This window comes from Vidua chalybeata, chromosome 19 (assembly GCF_026979565.1).
Source record: "Vidua chalybeata isolate OUT-0048 chromosome 19, bVidCha1 merged haplotype, whole genome shotgun sequence".
Taxonomy (NCBI): Eukaryota; Metazoa; Chordata; class Aves; order Passeriformes; family Viduidae; genus Vidua; species Vidua chalybeata.
In genome coordinates, this window is record NC_071548.1 from 9,222,547 (window position 1) to 9,233,159 (window position 10,613).

Consider the following 10,613-nt stretch of genomic DNA (forward strand, 5'->3'; position numbering starts at 1 on the left):
AATGTAACTCTGCCCTTAGTCAGTCCAGGCAGGGCAGGTGGCAAAGCCTTTGGCCAAAGAAATGTCACCTTCCACGCTGGCTGTGCCTGAACATCATTAGGGCACCTCCTGGGAAGTGCAAGGGCACAGTGAAGCCCCTCGCTGGCCCAGCCCTTGTCCCCAGGCCGTGGGGTCACACACTGCCCTGTCCCACATCCAGGGCACAGTCCAGAGGTGCCCATTCCAGGCAGCACAGACCCCAGAGCCCGGAACTGGAGCCCAGACAGACCCTGCTCCCAGCACCACGGCTGTGCCAGTGCCTCACCCCGGTCCTCCTGCCCTGCAAAAGGAAATCCCAAGGGATTGATGGGGAACATGGGACAACAGCAGTGGGCACCCCGGGGATGCTCCAGCGCTGGTCCCAGGGACAGGCTGATCCTAAACGAGGGTTCAGAAACCAGGATCAAACCCCAAACCCTGTCCCTCTCCCTTCCCACCCTTCTCTGTAAGGAGGAGCTGCTGGTTTGCACCATCCCCAAACCCAGAGCTTGCATTCACCCCACGGCCCCACAGAGCTCCCACTCCTCCTGCCCCAGGCCCTGCTCAGCCCCCTCTGCACCAGAACAAAAAGCAAACGGCCCCAGAGGTTGAGTGCCGTGGTGGCCCTGGACGTGATGTCCTTTGAAGCCACAATTTTGTCACCCACCCAATGGCTGAATCCATCTGGGAGCCTCACACAGTGCCATGAACTGACCATGCCTGGGCTGGGCAACCTGGGCTAATAATGAAAGAATACAAGGGTGAATTTGTTGTTGCTGCCCAGTTACACGTTATCCAGGCCTGGGAATGGCCACCATGGACATGGAAAGCAAGTGTCCTGCCAAGCCCACGAGCTGAACAGTAAAAGCCCTTTCAAGGCACAGAAAACAGTTATGAATTATTAGGATTATTAATATTTTTGCTGCTCATAATGCCAAATATCGACATGCCACGATGCCAGATGCTACTGAGCCCTACAACAGGGTCCTTTCCTGGGAGAACAAACAGCCTGTATCCCTCTGGGCCCCTTGGGATGGTGACAGTGGTGTCGCCTCCAGCCCAGGACCTCCAACCATGAGAAGGTGACTTGAGCACCTCTTTCTCCTTACAACTTTCTTTGAAACAATGTTGGATAAAAACCTCTCAGAGTCCCATTTACTGCTCCAGCACAGAAAATTAAGCCATTATAATGGAGGCCGAAAACCTCAGACTCGTTCCCTTTGGAAGAAAATCTCATTAAGTCTCATTCATCCTATTTCATAAAAATGTCATTTAACCGTGTGGTTCTCTCCAAATCCCCTTGTGCAATAACACCGCCCTGGGAGAGCAACCCAGGAACTCAGGCAGGGACTTCATTTCCCAAATGACCGGGACTGCACGTGCGGAGGAGCAGCCCACCCAAACACCTGCCTGACTCACCACCCCCTTTGCGCCAGCCACCACAAAGGGACACTGAGGGGACAAAACGAGGGGAGGGCGAGCCCCTGGGGCCGTGGCTTTGTGTGGAGGTGCCCAGGGAGCAGCTTGTCCTGCCCAGAGCGGCGGTGGCCCCGTCCATGCTCTGCATGTCCAGTCAGGGAGTCTGTTTTCTCCTCCTGCCAACAGGGAAGAGTCGCGGAGTGCCTGGGATTTGAAAGCAATCCCGTGAACTAGGCAGGCGGTGGCAGGTACAGGAAGGTCTTCCAGAGTTTTCTTCATCTTTATCAGCTTCTGGAAGTCCTTGTTCGCAGATCTACAGGGAATCTCTGTGTTCAGGTAGCAGCTGCAGTCATCAAGAAAGCGGAGTATCTTTGAATTTCCTTCTGATTTTCCTGTCTAAACTTGAATCTGAATTCCCAGGTTGAACAGAGGGGGAAATTAACTATTTATATTTTATTTGTTAGCCCTTCTCTGCACCTGAGACAAAAACTCAGTCAAATGAGGGAGAAAAGGACTGCAAAAAGCTGTTTAAAGCAGTGTCCTCCAGCCGTGCTCAGCCCTCCTGGTGCCCAGCAAAGGCCAGACACAGCCTGTCCCCTCCTCTCTGCCTGCTGCTGTGTGTCATGTTCACAGGCAGCAAAGAAGCTTGAAGTCAGATTGTGGCACCAAAAAGGAATAATTTTAGATTAAAAGAATCAGTTCACAGTGAAGCTACACAATAAAGAGAAATTAAATTTATTTTTTTCTTTTGAGCTTTTTTTAGAGCAGGTAGTAAAAAAAAAAAAAAAAAAGTGGGAAAGAAAAAGGCAGAGAGGTCTTTAAGGCCTGGAGGGCTCTAGGAGCATTGCAGATGTGCCAGTCCACACTCCCTGAGCTCCTCCTGACTGCACCCAGCTAACCTGGCTCCCCTGTGCCCACGAGGCAGGTGCTCTGCTCCAAAAGAGATGGCTCCAGGTTGTTGCCTTCCCACAGAAGCCCAGCTCAGACACCAGCAGTGTGCAGGCTCTGGGGGCTGCACCAGGGCTGTTCTGTTGCTCCCTGTAAGGGGCTTTGTGGAGGTGACAGGAGACCAGGAGCTCAATCAAAGCAAATCCAGCAGCCCCAGCACATCAGAGCAGTGCCCACACTGTGCCTGTCAGGAGCCACAAGTCCTAAACCAGGGGACAGAATCAGAGTCCTTCCCTGTGCACAGGGACACAGCGTGGGCCAGGGATCTGCCTTCCTCACGGGGAACCTCAAAAAACCTGGGAGATGCCACCACAGCCTGTCCAGCCCACGAGATGCCAGCACAGCCTGTCCAGCCCCACCAAGAGATGCCAGCACAGCCTATCCAGCCCCACCAAGAGATGCCAGCACAGCCTGTCCAGCCCACGAGATGCCACCACAGCCTGTCCAGCCCCACCAAGAGATGCCACCACAGCCTGTCCAGCCCCACCAAGAGATGCCAGCACAGCCTGTGCAGCCCCCACCATCAGACCAGGGCACGGTGCTGCTGCCTGACCCCGACTCTGCTGATGCACCTTGGCTAAAACCACGGTAGGATCATTGAATCATAGAATCCCAGACCGGTTTGGGTTGGAAGGGACCTTAAAACTCATCCTGTTCCATGCCCCTGCCATGGCCAGGGACACCTTCCACTGGACCAGGTTGCTCCAAGCCCTGTCCAACCTGGCCTTGGATGCTTCCAGGGAGTCACAAGGATGTGGATGGAAAATAAAGAGGAAACATGAAACAAGCATGCTGAGAGCTCCCTCCTCTCCATGCACAGCCCCCACTGGGGGTCAAATCGCCTCCAAGACCCCTCCAAGCCCTCCCCTCCTGCCCCCCACTCCATCCCTGTGCCTGCCCTTCCCTATTTACTCTTCCCACCTTGGGGATTTAGACCCTGAGCCAGAGTGGGCCAAGGGCTCGGGGTCTAGAAGTCACTTTCCCAGCAGGAAAACTGCCCAGAGACAGGCACAGCCCAGGGAGGTCCCACACAGGGGAGGATCCAGCCCCACGAGTGTGGCTGATGTCACCCTCTGTCACCGCGCTCGCACTGGTGGTCACGTTGATAACAAGATCAAAGGCTTGGGACTATTTCAACAGAAGTACTGGGAACAGCCTTGATCAAAATAAGAGGAAGACCCTGTATACAGAAGACATGAGAGGTTTGCAACCCACATGTGAACCTTTGAAGTTATTCTCTCTCTTTTTTTTTTAATAAACTAGTTTAACATCATTAGTTTAAGAGGTATGAACCCGATGGGCTGTGTAATCTCCCCATATACTGCAGGCACAGGGTATTATCCACACAAAGACATGCTTTTCCAGTGGGGGGGAAGAGCACTGCCAGAGATACTCACAAATAAGACAAGAAAACACACAATTAGTTTTGTGGGATTTGAAGTTCATTTCATAAACTGACACACTTTTGTTACCGACTATCGCCAGATAAGTCCGATACATTTTCTCTCCTATAATCCTTTTACCATTTCCATTCCCCCCTACAGACTCTTTTCCTTGATGTTTTGTTCAGTGCACTCCCTGCTATCTGCACACGCTTGCCCAGATTTTTCAGACTTGAAAGGGGCACCGTATCAGCATTAACCGTTCCAGGAGAGCTGATAAAACACACACGAGCACTTTGCTATCTATTAACATTTCTGAACTCCTTCCATCACCTGCACAGAGCAGTGATTGAAGAGAGGGTGGGAGCAAAAGAGGCAAATGAGGATATTTATGACCAGCTTCCCATGACTTATTTTTTCCACAACCCTTTCCTCACCACGCACAAATGAGGCATGGCTTTCTCTGCCACCTTCCTGTAACAAGGACAGCAGGGCTGCAAGATTCCCCATCCCTGGAAACGTCCAGGGCCAGGTTGAACAGGGCTGGGAGCAACCTGGTCTAATAGAATGTTTCCCCGCATATGGCCCTTGAATGTAACATTTAAATCCTCTTGATTTTTTTTTTTTTTTTTTTGGTCAAATACGGATTTTTTGATGGGAAACTGAGCACTGCTGTGGGTCCCAGGGATGTACCCATGCTGCCATGGCAGAACAATGAGTGTGGTTCTCTTGTCATGTCAGTGATGACTCCTTAAAATCCTGTTCAGGGCCACATTCCCCGTTTTTCCACCTCTACTCACTGCTTCTGCTAAACAACAGTGGCTCTGGCCTTCATTAGCACACGGTGCCAAGGAGAAGTTGGATCTGAAGTGGTTCAAAGCCCAGTTTCTCCATGCTCTAATCCTGTGAGCGTTCATTAAGTGACTTTTAGACCCTCCACCAAGCAAGCAACCAGCTCTACACAACAGCTTGTCCATCACCCTGAGGGGACAAACCCCTCCCAGAGCTTTTGCTGAAATCATCACCAGACACCGTGTCTCTGGCAGCCTGGAGCTTTATCTGCCCAACAGGCTCAGATTTAAGGACTTCCCTTGCAGTCTGAGGTGGCTCAGATCCACCTCCACGTGCCCTCCTCCTTCCCACATCGCCCTGCTCAGGCACGTGAGGTGCAGCAGGAGGAACGTGGGGAGGTGACAGGAGCATCACTGCCAGCAGGGCCTGAAGGAGATTCCATTCCATTTTTTCATGGAAACAGGAACATTTTTTCCAGGCATGCTCAGGGAAGCCCTTCTCCTGCGAGCACAGAGGGGTGTCCTGGCTCTGGATGCTCCTGGAGGAGAACACGACTTGGGGCTGATGGTATCTTGGCCTGACTGCAGAGGAAGGGAAATATATGATGTGTTACCAGCCTGAACTGATGTGATTTGATTCTGCAATTTAATCTGGTTTGTTTTCTGGCTGGCTCCTATGGCTGTGTAAAAATGGCTCCTTGAAAACCCAACTAAGGATGAAGTGCACTCCCTGCAAATCTCAGCAAGGGAAGGAAATCCAAATGTTTTGAGTTTAACTATTAAACATAGTTTCCAGCTAGTGTGCTCAGAATTTGAAATTAAACAAATGAAAGAAACATGTTTCAATGGTTTTATGTAGGCAATAATGTCATTAACAGGAAATAAAGAAATTGGGCTTTGCAGCTGCAGCATGAAGTTTAACCCTTTGCGTGCAGCTCGGTGCCTGCTGGGCTGCCACAGCCCACTCCCACCCTGCCTGCTGTTGTGCATCCCAAAAAAACTTCCTGGACCCGAATATCCTGATCCACACAGCCCTCAAAGCAGGATGGTAATGGAAAAAGCAGGAGGAGAGACAACACTTAGGAGAGAACAGGCTTTTCTGACTAGTGGAAAACTTGCAGATCATAAAGTCAAATAAAACTTTTCACTTCCAGGGGTAAAAAAAAAAAAAACAAACCCAAGCCCTTTGTGCACGGTTATTTTTAGGTGTGCTGTCAAAGCTGAGTACCCTAAAATTATACCTGCTTTGGTTTGTTTCTGCCTGTCCATTCAATTCTCAGAATTAAGGACAGTGAAGGGTGTGAGATTCCAGCCCCCGTGGTGCTGTCAGGAGCTGGGTGATGCCTCTCAAAAGCTGGACCAGTCCTGAGGCCACAAAAGGAACATTAATTTTCCTAAGGATGCCTCTGTTTCCAGGTGTGAAATGCAGGCTGGAGATAGGAGGCTTTGCATGGAGAAAGCCTCACCCCCACATCCTCAGGTCACCCCTCCTGAGCACCTGTGTCCAAACCAGCACCAAATTATTGGTGCCATTTCACCCAAAATCACATTTTACTGCTCCCTCTTCTCCCAGTTTATCTACATTTCTTTTTAGTAGATTGTATCTTCCTCTGCCAAAGCCCTATTGATTGTATGAAGAGGTGTTTTCTTCCACTGTGGGAACCTCCACCATAATCCTTAAATAATTAATATTGGCAGCTTTGTTTTCCCTTTTCATTAAAAGGAAGGGAAACTTGCTGAGTGTGAGGTCAGTCTCTCTCCTGACCAGACCCAAAAAGGCTGCTTGGACATACATTTCATTAATGATTTTTTTTTCTTTTTACTAGAAATCTTCATGCTGGGGGAGAGACCATCAAAACACTATTTTAATCTTTTTTCCTTTTGCTTTCTAATCCTTTCACAGAAGCCTGGAAATTACCCAGTATCCTTTCTCCCCATAAGAAACTGGGGGGACTGGGAACCTCATACTACTGAAACTCAGGAGAAACTGAAGTGTTACCAGACATATCCCCATTTCTGCATCCCCAGCTCCAAACCGGCTTCTGGGCTTTTCCCTCTTTTCCCAGCAGGCCTGAAATTAGAACACTTTGGGGTTGTTTTTTTTTTTTTTTTAATATTTGAAAACAATTCTAACTCGAATCTCCTGTTATCCTGAGAGCATAATCCAGGCTCTTTCACATCACAAGTGAGAGTTCCACCCCTCCTTTTTTTTTGGTAGCAGTCACAAGTGTCTGGATAATCATTTCCCCAGCACTCCTGTTCCTCCAAGAACCATTCCAGGGAACAAACCCCATCCCCAGGAGGATCCTCTGGCACTGAGGCAGTTCCTACCTTGCTGTTATTCCCCTGGAAAAGGCCAACACATCCCCTCCACACATCTAATCAAAGCCCTTCCAATCAAAGATGCAGATCAGCTCATTAATGATGATGCAGGGGGAGCCCCTGACAGGGGATGGTGACCATGGCAGGAAGCACTGAGGGGAGCAGGAGGTTGCTGTCACCTCCTAAGTCCCAGCTGCTGCTTCCTGAGACAAGTTTCGTTTGCAATGGGAACATTTCCACCTGGGGGAAGCCCTAAAAACTCCTAGAAAGCAGTAAAAGCTGAAATCCTGCTGTGGGTGATGCAGAGGCAGGACAACCACACTGCTGTGGTGTTTCACACCTCCAAAAGCACTGGTTCTGAGGAATTTGTCAGAGATACATTTAGGGTCTGTTCACCTCTGTGCATGGAATGGAAATAAGAGCTTCCACTCAAGCCCCCTGCAAGCTGGAAGGAGAACACTTACCTCATCTCAATCATGGATGAAGGGGTTTGCTTGGGAATGGAAAAGAAAACCTTGGAAATCATGGAAATCACAGAATAATGAGGTTGGAAGAGACCTCCAGGATCACCAAGTCCAACCTGTGCCCTCACACCTCAACCAGACTATAGCACCAAGTGCCATGTCCAGTCTTTTCTTAAACACATCCAGAGATGGTGATTCCACCACCTCCCTGGGAAGACAATTCCAGAACTTTATTATCCTTTTGGTGAAATTTTTTTCCTAATATCCAACCTGTACCTCCCCTGACGTAGCTTGACACTTTGGTTATGATCCCCATCCCATGCCTGGCTGCTCAGACTAACTGAGAGCACTGCCATGAAGGTCACTGGGATGATGATCAGCTCCCAGGAGAATGGGGCACCTCCTGCTCCATGCTGGCCTGGGGGATGGCAGCAGCTCCAGTGGAACCAACTGGCCACAGGGGCAGCGATTTCTGGGCACACCCTGTGCAGGTCCAGGTCTGCAAGGGCTTGCCTTGGGCACCTGTAACATGTTTTAGTGCTGGGTTCCAGTTATCCACCCTGTCTGATAATGGACTCAATGAAAGAAATGCTGAAATAGCTGATTATTCTTCCAGCCATAACTTTAGACAATAAAATTAGATAAATTCCATAGATTTAAGCAATACACCATTGTCCTTTCGTTACACAGGCACATGCCCAACCCAGGAACAGAGAGAACAACTTATATTAAATTGATTTCAGTTCATGGAGAATGTAATATCAGAGCAGGCTCAAGACAGAGCTATTTAATACATTTAAAAGGCTGGGGTTTCCACAAGCTCAGACACGTTGACATCTGCTCTTGAAGTGAACACGGATAATGAGGCTCTCCTGTGATACACCTGACACCAGCCAGCACTGGGAACGTGGATCTGTCACTCGTGGCTCCAAGTGAGATGATAAAAACTCTGGGTCAGGGACCTGGAGTTGGTCACCAAGCCCTGGCCTTCAGCCTGAAAAACCCACGGTGCTCCAGCTGGGATGGCTCTGCACCTCCAGGCTGGAGCAGGGGGAGTTCTGAGCTCTGCCAGCAGGACCAGCCCATCCCTGGATGTGTCCAAGGCCACGTTGGACAACTTGGAGCACTGGGAGAGTGGAAGGTGTCCCTGCCCATGGCAGGGCGTGGAACGAGATGAGCTTTAAGGTGTCTTCCCATCCAAACCCTTCCATGGTTCTGTGAGCAGCTGCAGTCACAGCTGAGACACTGTTCAACAGCCTGGAGTCAAACCCAGCCCTTTGTCCTGGAGTGCACTAAAATAATAACCTGCCTAATACTGCTATTACACCGATGCAAATCAGCAGGAAAGGATCACACCACTATAAAACCTGCTACACACCAGTAAGAAAAAAAATATTCCAAGTAATTTTTCTTCTCTTGCTGACTTTACAGAGGCTGGGAGGTTCTCCCCGACCACTGAAGCTCCACAGAGCCTGGGCACCGGCTGAAGTGGCAGCAGCCCCTCTGCAGAGGGGAGCAGGGATGTGTTTTTTGGCAGCAGGGCCAGCCCGTTTCCTTGGGCCACCCCCTTCATTGTGAATGCTTCAGGCATTAGCTCAGGGAACTCACCCAGCTAAAAATAACCCTTCCCGCACAAAAAATAGACAAAGAAAATGGCTATTTATACCCTGGATCAATTCCTGGGCTCACTCACCGTGTGGCCCCCGGGATGGCTGCACTGGGATCAGGCACAGGGAGCTGTGCAGCTGCACCAGCAAACCCAGCCCGGGGTGCCCACGGGCACCTCCTGGGCACAGAGGGCACTGACCCCATTTGGCTCAACATCCACACATGACCTTTATTCCTGGGATTATCAGGGGCTGGAGAAGGGAGAACTGTGGGTGGTTTTATAATTTTCATTTTAGTCTCTGTGTTTTTGGTTTATAAATTTTTTTTTTTTGTTTGCCTCACCTAGCTGCCCTCCCAGCTGGGTCAGGGCCGTTCCTCTATGTGCTGTTCCCAAATTCTTGGGTTTAAATGCCACAAAAAGACAAAGGGCCTGCTCCAAATGCCCAAAGAGAAACAGAGGATCAGCCAAATAGTTTGATAAAACTCAGAGAGAATGAGCCATCCTCATCTGCCTCAGCAGACAAGTTTAAATATGGATAAAGACAGTTGGAGTAATATAGATGCATTTTCCCCCTTGTTGTTTTCTGTTTTGACTTCTTTGGGATCATTCAAAGGGAGGTTCAGGCTTTGATCTTCTCTATTGGCAATATTTTCTTCATCTAGGTTTTTATAGTTTGAGAAGAGATGTTACATGCTTGCAAGAGAGACTATCAATATGATGTGGGCCTGAACAAAAAACCTGGTGTCAGGTTCTCCATTTGGAGTGTTACCTCGAGCTTTGAAGTTTGTAATGATTCAAAAGCATCTAGAGCTGCTACAAATGTTAATAAAATTAAAGCCATCTGAAAGTGAGGCTTGCATGTGCCTTTGAAAGTAGGTCTGTGATCAGTTATTACCCTCAATTACCTTGTTGTCCACTCTTTTAGCTCGAGGTTAAACTCTTAACACTTCGCTTTGAAGTGGTTATCCTTTTATCTATGACCGGACTGAGGAATTTAAGGGCAATAATCAATGAGAGCTTCATAAGAATAAAGGGGAGACAAGGCAAGGAAAAGAGGTGTGAATGTGCCCTTAACGGCGGGCTGGGGGTTCGGGGGGCTGGGGGGACACCGAGCTATGACAGAGCCTTGGGAAGAAAAAGAGAAGGAGAAAGAAAAAAAAAAAAATATATGAAGAGGAAAAAAGGGGGGTATGAAATTACAAAAAAAAAAAAAAAAAAAAAAAAAAGGAGCCCCAGCAATTTCCAAATCACTGCTAAAAATAAAGCAAAAGCACCAGCCCGGGGTGGGGCTGGGCGTGGGGAGCACGGCGAGGTGAAGCCTCATCAAAGGCGAGGAGAGATACGAGTGAAGAATTGGCTTCATCAGCCTTTGATGTTCGCCAGGGCACCTCGCCCTGCACGGACGGGACACGGGATGGGCTCCGGGCGCTGGGGTCCCTCCCTGGCCCCAGCAGTGACCCCCGCCCCAAAAACAAGGGGTCCCCAAGCCTTGGCACCGGGCCATCCCAGCAGGACACGGGCGATTCCTTCTCCGGGAGGATTCCATCCCACGTAGGGTGCCCCCGAGGGAATCCTTCCTGCCCTTCCCTGGCAGCAGCAGCATCCCTGCCACCTGCACCCCGCTGTCAGCCAGGGGGTCCTTGGCCACCTCTCCCTGCTG